The sequence below is a fragment of the Phoxinus phoxinus genome (genome assembly GCF_949152265.1).
Source record: "Phoxinus phoxinus genome assembly, chromosome: 3".
In the NCBI taxonomy this organism is placed as follows: Eukaryota; Metazoa; Chordata; class Actinopteri; order Cypriniformes; family Leuciscidae; genus Phoxinus; species Phoxinus phoxinus.
Window position 1 is genome coordinate 25,983,032 of NC_136878.1, and position 11,202 is coordinate 25,994,233.

The following is an 11,202-nucleotide window of genomic DNA, read 5'->3' on the forward strand; positions in this document are numbered from 1 at the left end:
TTGCCGAGTACATTAAGCAATGAGATTCCTCTATAATTTTCGACGTTATTTCTATCACCGCTTTTATATAATGGGCAAATCACGGCCTCACACCAGGCCTCAGGGAAGTCACCTGAGTCTAATATTTTATTATATAGAGAAAGCATAGTGGGACATAACATGTGTGGTGCTGCTTTAATCATCTCGAAAATAATACCGTCTGGGCCAGGGGCTTTTTCATTGCTCAACGACATAATAGTTTTAAGCAATTCATCATAAGTAATGACTCTCCAGAACCTCAAATTGCTTAAAAGTTTTAGCCTGATAAAAAGTGGCACTTTCATGAGTGTTCAGACAATTTACTACAACAGTTTCGAGGTCCTTATCCATATCAAATTTTGAATCGGACAATAACCTCATAAAATATTCTAACCACTTGTCATCCTTAATATTATTTTCTTTTATGTTAGATTTTCCATGACTTTTGATTTTCTTCCACAACTGTTGTGTATTCATGTCATTCTGTAACACATTGTCTAAAACATAAGAACTGTGCTGCTTTTTCTTACTATTACATACATTTTTAAAATGTTGCCTCTCGAGAACATAACCTTTCAAATTGCACACATTACCTGTTCTTCTGAATCGATTTAAAGCGCTATTCTTTACAAATTTTTCAGCTGAACAATCTTTATCCCACCACTTTGGTTGTTTAATTTTTGACGTAAATTTATTAATCAACGATTTTCCTGCTTCATGTAAACAATCTGTCAAAATCATAGTAGTTACATTATTATTTTCTTCTACTGCAATAAAAAAGTTATAAAAAAAGTTTTCATTCAATAAATAAGATAATCTTTGTAGAAATTGTCTCTCACCTTCAATTCCCCATTTAAATCTTATCCAGGGTCTAGCGAGACTGTCATTCTTCATTTTAATACTTGAATCAATCCTATTTGCTCTCATAGTGTACAATAATGGAAAGTGATCAGAAATATCCACCTGTAGAATCTCAAAATCCCTAACATGTGCAAATAGTTCACTGGATATTATGAAATAATCAATCACACTGCATCCAGCTGCAGACACAAATGTAACGTCACCATCAGTATCTTTTCCAACTCGCCCATTTACAAAGTGAATATTTAAACTACGACACATATTCAAAAGACAACGACCAAAAATATTAACAACCTTATCTTTTGATTTTCTATTCAATTTAAAATAATCATTGGTGTAATATTTTCCACATGCTATATATTCAGAATCATCGCACTCAATATAGTCACATTCATTACCTGTTCTAGCGTTAAAGTCTCCTGAGATAATTAATTGTACATCTTCCCCTATTCCAGTCTGTGTTCCCCCTGTCGTTTAAAATGTTTAGCAGTTCCCCATTATGTTTAAATATCTATTAGTCTCCCCAGGTGTCTCTGATTAACCACGCCCCTTGTTATCTTGTTTGCCTGTGTATTTAAACCCCTGTGTTTCATGGGTTCTTTGTTAGGTATTGTCCTACATGGATGTATGTTTGGTGTTTCTCATTCTGTTTGTGGTTCCCTGGTCTCTGTTATAGTTTTGAGTTTATTTTGATAATTAAACTATTTTACATTTGGATCCAGCTTTCTGTTTCTTAAGTTCACCCTGCGTTACAGAAGACCTGACCAAAGATGGATCCAGCAATTCATTTAATTAGGCTCCGGCAAGGCAAGCATTCCCTCGAGGACCACACTATAAAGATTTTTTGGATATTGCCTACCTCACAGACTTCCCAGACTTCGCCCTCATTGACTTTTACTGCCACAGACTCAATGACCACTATCAACACATACTCATCCGTGATGGTCCTCTGGGTTGCTGGTGGAATTCCTGAAATACGCCCTTCAGTTAAGTGGTTCATCTTACACTATGGGATTAGTAGAGATGGATTCTAACATGGCTGCCATGTCAGAGGTTCCAGCCGTAATGTCTCCCGAGCCTGAGCTTCACCAGTCCTGCCGAGCCTGAGCTTCTTCACGCCAGTCCTGCCGAGCCTGAGCTTCTTCACGCCAGTCCTGCCGAGCCTGAGCTTCTTCACGCCAGTCCTGCCGAGCCTGAGCTTCTTCACGCCAGTCCTGCCGAGCCTGAGCTTCTTCACGCCAGTCCTGCCGAGCCTGAGCTTCTTCACGCCAGTCCTGTCGAGCCTGAGCTTCTTCACGCCAGCCCTGCCGAGCCTGTGTCAGCTCCAGAAGATCCAGCTCTTATGGTTGTGGCCACAGCTATTTTGTGTGTGTGGGCAGCACACACATCGGCTCCAGCCCGCATACCTTCGCCCGAGATGGCCATCGCCGTTCCCGAGTCTCGTCCCGAGATGGCCATCGCCGTTCCCGAGTCTCGTCCCGAGATGGCCATCGCCGTTCCCGAGTCTCGTCCCGAGATGGCCATCGCCGTTCCCGAGTCTCGTCCCGAGATGGCCATCGCCGTTCCCGAGTCTCGTCCCGAGATGGCCATCGCCGTTCCCGAGTCTCGTCCCGAGATGGCCATCGCCGTTCCCGAGTCTCGTCCCGAGATGGCCGCCGCCACGCCAGAGTCTCGTCCCGAGATGGCCGCCGCCACACCAGAGTCTCGTCCCAAGATGGCCGCCGCCACACCAGAGTCTCGTCTCAAAAAATTTTTGGGGAAGGGCAGTAGGTACCTGATTAAGGCCTCAGAGGCCGGTCCGCCCTGGCCCCCTGAACTGTCGGCGCCGCCCTGGCCGCCTGCTCCGCCCTGGTTGACTGCACTGCTGGCGCCACCCACGCTCCACAGCCCAGGCCCGCCATTGCCATGTCCTGGACCCGTTCCCCTGCACGGGCCTGGCCCTCCATCCCTCCCCCAAGACCACCTCTGCTCCAAAAAAACGGAGTGGCACACTTTTACTAGTGACGCATGGTTTCCTTGTCCCACTATCAAATGCAGTGCATTTACTTTTGTGTTTCTGCAGTGGATAAAGCCGAGTGCAAAATGTCCATGTAATGAATATCAAAAAGTGTCCTCTAGCTTTAATCCCCTTTTCTTGGGCTTTCAATATGGGTCAATTCAATGGGACACAACAGCTTTCTTGATCATGAGGCTAGGCTGTTCATGGGGAATTTTTTTAGAGTGTGTATATATATATATATATATATATATGGCAGTTGATTCTTGATCCTGATCAAGGTTTGTTGACTGCATTAGAGTTGCATATCACTTTCCCATGTTCTTACAGACACTTTTGACCATGGAGATTATTATAGAATAGCTGAATGCAGCTTAAATGGCTTCATGCAACTTAATCACAACTAGTGAACATTTAATTATTTGTTTTCTTCAGCAGCCAACTGCTTGCCAACAGCTTTTCTCAATTACATTTCAATTCCTCCAGCATCTGAAGTCATGGTCTAAATAGTGGTCTACAATGTACAGTTAGAAAGAGAGACAATAAAAAGTTACAGAGAAAGAGAGACCAGTTTAGTATACAAATAGACTTTCAGTCTGTTCTATTACATCTTTCAAATAGAATGGTAGTTGCAGGAAATATCATCTGATGTATTTATTCTCATTGAATCAGTAATGGAAATTTGTGGTACTCCATACAGATTATTGCCCACATTTTGACCAGAAAACAAAACACAACTGTATTATGATTATAGACCATTAAATAAACAACATAGCCCAAAAAGGTAAGAATGGAGCCCTGCCACAAAACACACATGAGCTATTCAGATGGGGATGATTTAACCAAACTGACGACACTCCTCAGCAACAACAGATGAAAGGAGATTAAAGTCTGCCTGTCTACGGAAACAAAATGTGTTTTATCTGTCTTTTTAAATTAGTTACAGTATGTTTAGCTAGTATATTAGCTAAATGAGCTGCTCGGCAGCATGGCATAATCTATATATTTGGGCCAGGGAAAATTTTAATTCTTCCCCCTTGCATCCTTGAACGAACAGGTTAATTTAACTAGTTACAAAATGTGTGAAAAGTGAAGTCAGACACTTTCTGCTTCCCGTAGTGACCACTCACGTGGTGTTTGCATAGCTTACCACAGGTGAAGTGAAATAAATGCAACATTTGTCAAATACACAGACGTTTCAGATACGTATCCATTTAATACTTTATGTACAGCTAATGCCTGGTTCAGATTACACGATTTTAGCCCGATTTTGGCACGATTCGTTTGACGCAGGGTGTCGTGGGGATTCGTAAACGACAACGGGCGTCGGGACGCAAGATTTGATCGTTTCATCTCGTATAGTGTGTCATAGTGGGCGACAACCTACGTCGCGTCTGCGATGCTTCACGACATCACGACAAAAAGACTAGCATGTTTGATTTTTTTTCGGTCCTCCACGACGAGAGTGAGTGAGTGAGCGAGCGAGACAGAGTGTGTGCTAGTGAGTGTGTGTGCTAGGGTGACCACCTGGCTATAGAGAGCCTAAGTCCCGCCCCTCCGCTTCCGGCTCATGGGACCTTATTTCGGAAAAAATATGTATGGAAGTCAATGGCGAGAGATAACTTATCTTTTTATTCCGTCTGAACTGTCCCCTGAACTACACATATGATGTTTGTCAATTTAAAAGGTAAATATGAAAGTCAAGAAAGTCGCAGTTTGTCATAAAACAGAAGAGTAACGTTTAGTTGTATGTGAAAATCGCTCGATGAACTACATCTCTCGTCTCACACTATGTAGCCTACGTCACAAGATCCGTTGCTCGTATGTGTGTATTCTGGCTCAAAACACGAGTCAGGCATGACGGCGTAACGTTACGATTATAATGTAAGACTATAGAAAAAATGACAGACGTTAGCTTCAGTAAAGTTAGCTTCATTCATTGAGAGAAAAGGTATGACGTCGCATGTGCGCCTTCTGGGTTTGTAGTCTTTGTAATTACGTATTTTCACAGTCTTACAGCTCAACAGTTTTACATCAAACTGCGACTTTCTTGACTTTAAAATGTATCTTTTAAATTGACAAACATCATATGTGTAAATCAGGGCACAATTCAAACGAGATCAAAATATTTGTTGTCTCTCGCCATTGACTACCATACAATATTTTTCCGAAATAAGGTCCCATGGTGGTCGACCGGAAGGGGAGGGACTTAGGCTCTCTATATTGCTCTGTTGCAGGTCAGACCTGATTTCGCGGGACACGAGGGAGATAACTTACTATTATTATAGGTGAATAAATATTGATTTTATATTAACGTTAGATGTCTTTGCTAGCTTTATAAAAATGTTAGTCTATGACGGCGCTGACCGGCGCTGTGAACGTCACTAATAGCCTAATATAAAACTAATTTTAACAGCACGGGTCTATTCAATCTAAATAATTAAGTGAAAATAATAATCCAATCGCTAAAAAGCACATTTCCAAATAAACACAAATTCCATTAGGAAAGACTACAGATTAAATGCGTTCTTACCGGATTCAGTAGCTTATTTTTGTGTCTTTTCCATGCGTGATGGTGAAACTTCGGTGGCTACACAGCAATCTCCTTTTTTAGGGTCACCTGTAACTGGTTTTAACCATGTATATATTTTTTTCTCCCATTCCTTACGAACAAAGACGCTTTTTCTTCTCGGGAGCTCCGGATAGATCCATTTTTCTATTGCAGAATTTTTTTTTTTTTCTCAGTGTTTGTTTTCCCGAATTCCCGCTCTGGCTAGAACCAATAATAACGGCTGCGCACGTTCAGTGTTTTCTTATTAACTTTTTTTTTGTATAATTGTAATTTAAAAGGACGATTAAATAAAATGATGCAGACAAAATTAAAATGTGGGACACTGCTTATGACTTGCGGGACAAAGCTTCAAACTTCGGGACTGTCCCTCACCCCAGTGTGTGTGTGTGTGTGTGTGTATACGTGTGAGAGTGAGTGCGTGTGTATATGACATAGTATATGTGCGAGTGAATGTCTGCGACGGCACGCGATGACTGGTCAGAAAGCAACGTGTAGTCTGACATGTTTCTTGTCCACGACACGACAAGATTTTAGGATTCAAAATCGTGTAATCTGACACAGTGACTATCGTAACCGACAAAAAAATCGTGTAATCTGAACCAGGCATTAAAGGGACACTAAGTAGGAATTACTCCCATCTAGTGGTGAATTCGTATTTTGCATCCAAACTAATTTTGCTCTCCAGCGCCTCGCTTTTTCAAATGCGCATTGCATCTACGGTAGGCGATATGTACCAAAAAGCTTTGACAGGATGTCTACTTCGTCGAGTTTTCCTTCAGGTGAACAGGTGTGTTATTTCAAACAAACTGCAACATGACAACAAACAAACGAATGCTACAGTATGAATTACTGACTGTGAAAAACATGAAATATTGTAGTTATGCCCAGGGTGCGATTTGTGAAAAAAAACGGAGGGGGGTATGGGGGATGTTTTGAAACATTGTTATTCATAAAAATAAATCATGAGAACATGAACTTCATCACTGCATGTGCAGGAATTGTAAAATCTTTTTTCTTATTAACTGAAGTAGCCTAACGCAATATTTTTACTCTAATAGCTTATCTTTCCCCACACATATGAACTGTGATCATGCAATAACGTTAACTTTACATCGCGATGCTGAGCTACAGTGAAATGATAGAAAAGACATTATCTGTGATAGCAATTCGCCTCATTCGCTCAAACTGGAGTAGAATGAGGCTCGCGTCTACCGCGCCGCAGGACCTCTGGATGCGTCTTTACATTGAAAGACGCTCAAGAGTGAGTGAGTAATCATTTTAAAATAAAATCGACTTTAACCACGGATCCGTGATAAGTTTTGTGATCCGTCTCGCCACTATGTAGTAGCACTATGATCACTTTGAGGGGAGGATAAATTTATCCCCATCGGGGATAAAAAATAATTAAGCAGAGGCAGGGAAACATTGACCAGAAAGGGGGAAATCCCACGCATTTTACGTTCTATTTTTGACTTTTTTGGCGACGATGTTTTCTTCTCCTGTGGCTTGGCATATGTATGGTCCTTGGTCCATAATAACAATGCAATCCAGACTTTTAAACTTGCCGGTGCAGTTTCAAGCGCCTCTCACTGCTCTGCACCTGCGTTTCTGCTGGTTTCGGCTGGCTCTGAACGAAAACGCGTTGTGGAAACGCGTTGGCTTAGTACTTTTTGTCCCTCTCTGCTATTATAGTTTTGCAAGATGGCGGAACTACATGGAAGCCTCCGTGGACCTACCCGTCCCATGTATATAAAGATAATTAATTCTTCATTTTTAAGGATAAGTCAGATAATTGGCCGAGGTATTTGTACACCATTGAGGACATATTAATGTATAAAAATATTGATTTTAGATAATAAAATACCAAAAAAGATACTTAGTGTCCCTTTAATACAGCATCTGTAGAAACATGACAATGAGCATGGATTACAAAATAAAAGACATGAACACAAACAAAACCCAAAATAAACTCTGACATTTAAATTGTTCTGCATTTTTGATTAAATAAATGCAGCCTTGAAGAGCATGATCCTTTTTTTGAAAGAAAAGAAAACGTAAAAAAAAAAAACACTTACCAACCCCAAACTTTTGAGCAGTAGTGTATAAAATCAAATTGTACAGTAAACCTATTTCTCGATGTACAATGAACTTTTAGATAAAAAGTTAGTGATAGGTCTATTCATTCTCTGTTAAGCAGAATGTAATGTTTTTAATATCAAGAATACCTTTCATTAATTAAACTAAATGAGCCACTCCATCAATTAAAACAATGTGGAGTTATAAGTACTAACTGTTGTTATTTGCCACTTCAATGACCACTGTAAAAAAACAAATACTGCTGCACCTGAATAAAGTTATGCGTGAGGAATGTCAGAGATAATGCTGTTCATTGGTTATACTTATGGTTTAACATGAGGCAGCAGCCTCTGCAGTCGTTCAGTCGTGCAGTCTGGACTCTTTCACACACCTGCCAGCTTATTCAGTCCTGTCAGCGGACACATGGAGAAAGCCTGCTACAAAATATGGCATGTTCTTCACATCTCACCAGTCAACAAGCACTTTGTGGTTTACATCCCAAAATAGACACTAACACAAACATCTTTGGATTTTTCCAGAAAGACTTGACGGGTGTTTTCAAAACGCGTCTTTGCCAGTCGTTTAGAAGGTTACAATTAATTACAATTAATCGGAGCTCAAGGAAAGAGTTTGACTTTGAGAAGATCGTAATATTCTATTGCAATGCTTCAGAAACTGGAATGTTTTCTCTGCTTGCCAAAATACAATTTTTAGTTGCTACAAAAAAAGCAAAAACTGTATAGCAACTGACCAGTTCAATATTATATTGAAAATTGTGGCATCCCTAGTTCACACGGCTCTAGGCCCCGCCCTTATTGCCACAACAACCATATGGTCAGATAGACTACAAATATGGCTCTATGGTTTATATGCGGTTATAAATTGCATTTTTTCTTGTTTCCGGTTTTGCAATGTTTTACATGTGTCGACTACTCAAATAAAAACACTTCCAATATGACTGCACATTTGCGGCACGATAACCCAGCTAAACCAGTCCCAACAGTCCCTGATTGATTCCTTCCAGCACCAGAATACAAACTCAACTGGTTCTGAAATACACAAAAATAACAAAGGCAGTGGGGATGTTCATTGCCAAAGATTTGCAGCCGTTTTCTGCTAAACCGAAAGCGCTTGATCCGCATTAAAGGGATAGTTCACTTTAAAATGAAAATTATGTCATCATATAATCACCCTCAAGTTGTTTCAAACCTGTAAGAATTTCTTTCTTCTGCTGAACACAAAGGAAGATATTTTGAAGAATGTCAGTAACCAGACAGTTAACTGGTCCCATTGACTGCCATAGTATATTTTTTCTTTCCTACTATGGCAGTCAATGGGAACAGTTAACTGTTTGGTTACTAACATTCTTCAAAATATCTTCCTTTGTGTTCAGCAGAAGAAAGAAATTCATACAGGTTTGAAACAACTTGAGGGTGAGTATATGATGACATCATTTTCATTTTAAAGTGAACTATCCCTACTACCGTCTTGCACTTTTTTCAGTGCAGAGGTAATTCCCGACCTCTATGAAAAGACATGCAACAGTGTTGTAATTTGTATATTTATATAATATTATAAAATACACTAGGAATATGTACAAGTGGATTTTTTTTTGCTTACTGTTCCTGTCGCCTAAGCATAGAGTACAAAAAAACTGATGTGCCAATGCCAAGCCATTAGAACCGAAAACCGTGGTTAAAAAGGCATTTATTAAACCGTGGGCTAACTGTATTGTTGTATCCCTAATTGGAACAGCGAGGCAGGTGGCGTGAGTGCTAATAAATTATGAGCGTCACCTGCACGCCACACCAGTCTCGAGTCCCACGGAGGAGCTCCGGAAGGATAAAAGGAGGAGCGAGTGACAACAGTGCAAGATGAGAGAGGACCAGGCCTAGGACATTTATATTGTGTTTTATATATGCAGCAGTTATCCGTTTGAGGCTGCCACTTTACTCTCGTTTTGTTGATTGATTCACCTCCTTCTTCCCTTATCAACAAACCTTCGTTACAGTGGTGCCAAAACACGGGAGGAAGGAGGATCGCGATGTCAAAGAGCATTCGTCACTGTGGGAAATCCAAGGTGCCATCAGAGCCCGTCTACGGAGAGCCTGTTCACTCCCTATTAAGTCCTATTGTACTAAATTTTGGCTGTAGTTCCACCAGAGTTCCACTGGGGGCGATCGCCCCCGAGTGCAAAATGAATGGGAGTCTATGGGGCTAGACGGCTAAATTTGTCCCTTTCAGCCGATTGCCGTTGAGAAATCTCAGATTTGATTGTAGGTTTGGCAAGTTAAACATGGGTTATAGGTCGAAAACTGAATGAACGAGTACTTATGTTCTTTCGATTTCTTACAGTTTGAGTTGTTGTTGCCCATAACACGCTAGCATTCTGCTAATGAACGCTGATTGGTCAGTGAAGGACTGGTTACGACCAGAGATACCGCTTGATGGCATCATGGCATCCGAAGCGGGACCAGAATGTATTCTAGCAGAAACTCTTCTAGCACGTGTGTTTACCTGTGTCAGCTGTGCTGGCGATACCTCGAGAGAAAAGAAAGTGCAGAGCGCGAAAGCACCACAGTGACTGAAGGATTGCCGTAAAGCAGTATCTCTGGTCGTACGATGTGTATGACGTCATTGACATTTTGAAAGACTTTTTAAAGCAAATAAGTGACTCTAAAAAATCTAACACCCAGCAATGTGCAATTTCTTTGCATCTCCTTTCGAATACAACATTCAAATTACTAGACAAAAAATTATATCTTGAGAAAAGTGGATTTTGAGGGGTATAGCTCCATAGACCTCCATTCATTCTGCACTCGTCCTGTGAGCGCCCTCATGTGGAATCAGAGGGGAACTGCAATCAGTCAGAAGCCGGAAGTGTAGCGAGAGTGAACCTTCTCCCCTTATTAGACATTCTCTGGTGCCATTGAGCGTCCATGGTGGCAGACTCTGCTCACCACCACCCTGCTTGCCACAGTTGTCAAGGTTTAGTGTCACCTCTGGGGAATGATTCTCAAAGCGAAATTCAAACAAAGTTAAACAGTTTTTTAGCATTCAAAGACTTAAAGCAATAGCACAATCAAACCTGCCAATTAATGTATTCAAATGTTGTGAAACACTTACAGTGCAAAAGAAGAGAAAGAACGGCAGAATGTGTGAGAAGGCCGTGGGGGCTGGGAAGAGTGTCAGTGTAATATACGCAGATGTCAGAGGTGAGACACTGTAGGAGTGAGACCCCTTCATTCAGATTCATTCATGCACTCTCCGTTCTCATTGAGGACAATGAATTGCACTTACAGGGGGCTCTCATATGTAAATGAAACCCTACACAGGGTGCAATTCATCAAGTACCCATACTTGCCATAAAGACCAATATAGTGATGGCCATCCACAAATGAATGGTTGTTTTCAACATGATTTACAATGATGCCAATACCGACTGAAATAGGGAAGTAATGAATGGAAGGATTTTCAATGGAAGCTTTAAATCTGATTATTTTTGGGCCCTTCATTGGTAATATATCTGGTTTTACGTTTTTTTTTTTTTCTTTTTTTTTTTCTTTTTTTTTCTTAGGCTTCCATCAGTTTTTATTTTCAAATACTTATATATATATTCGACTCTTGTATAATGAGTTAAACACAGCATACACAGCATTTAAAAACTATAAATGTATTT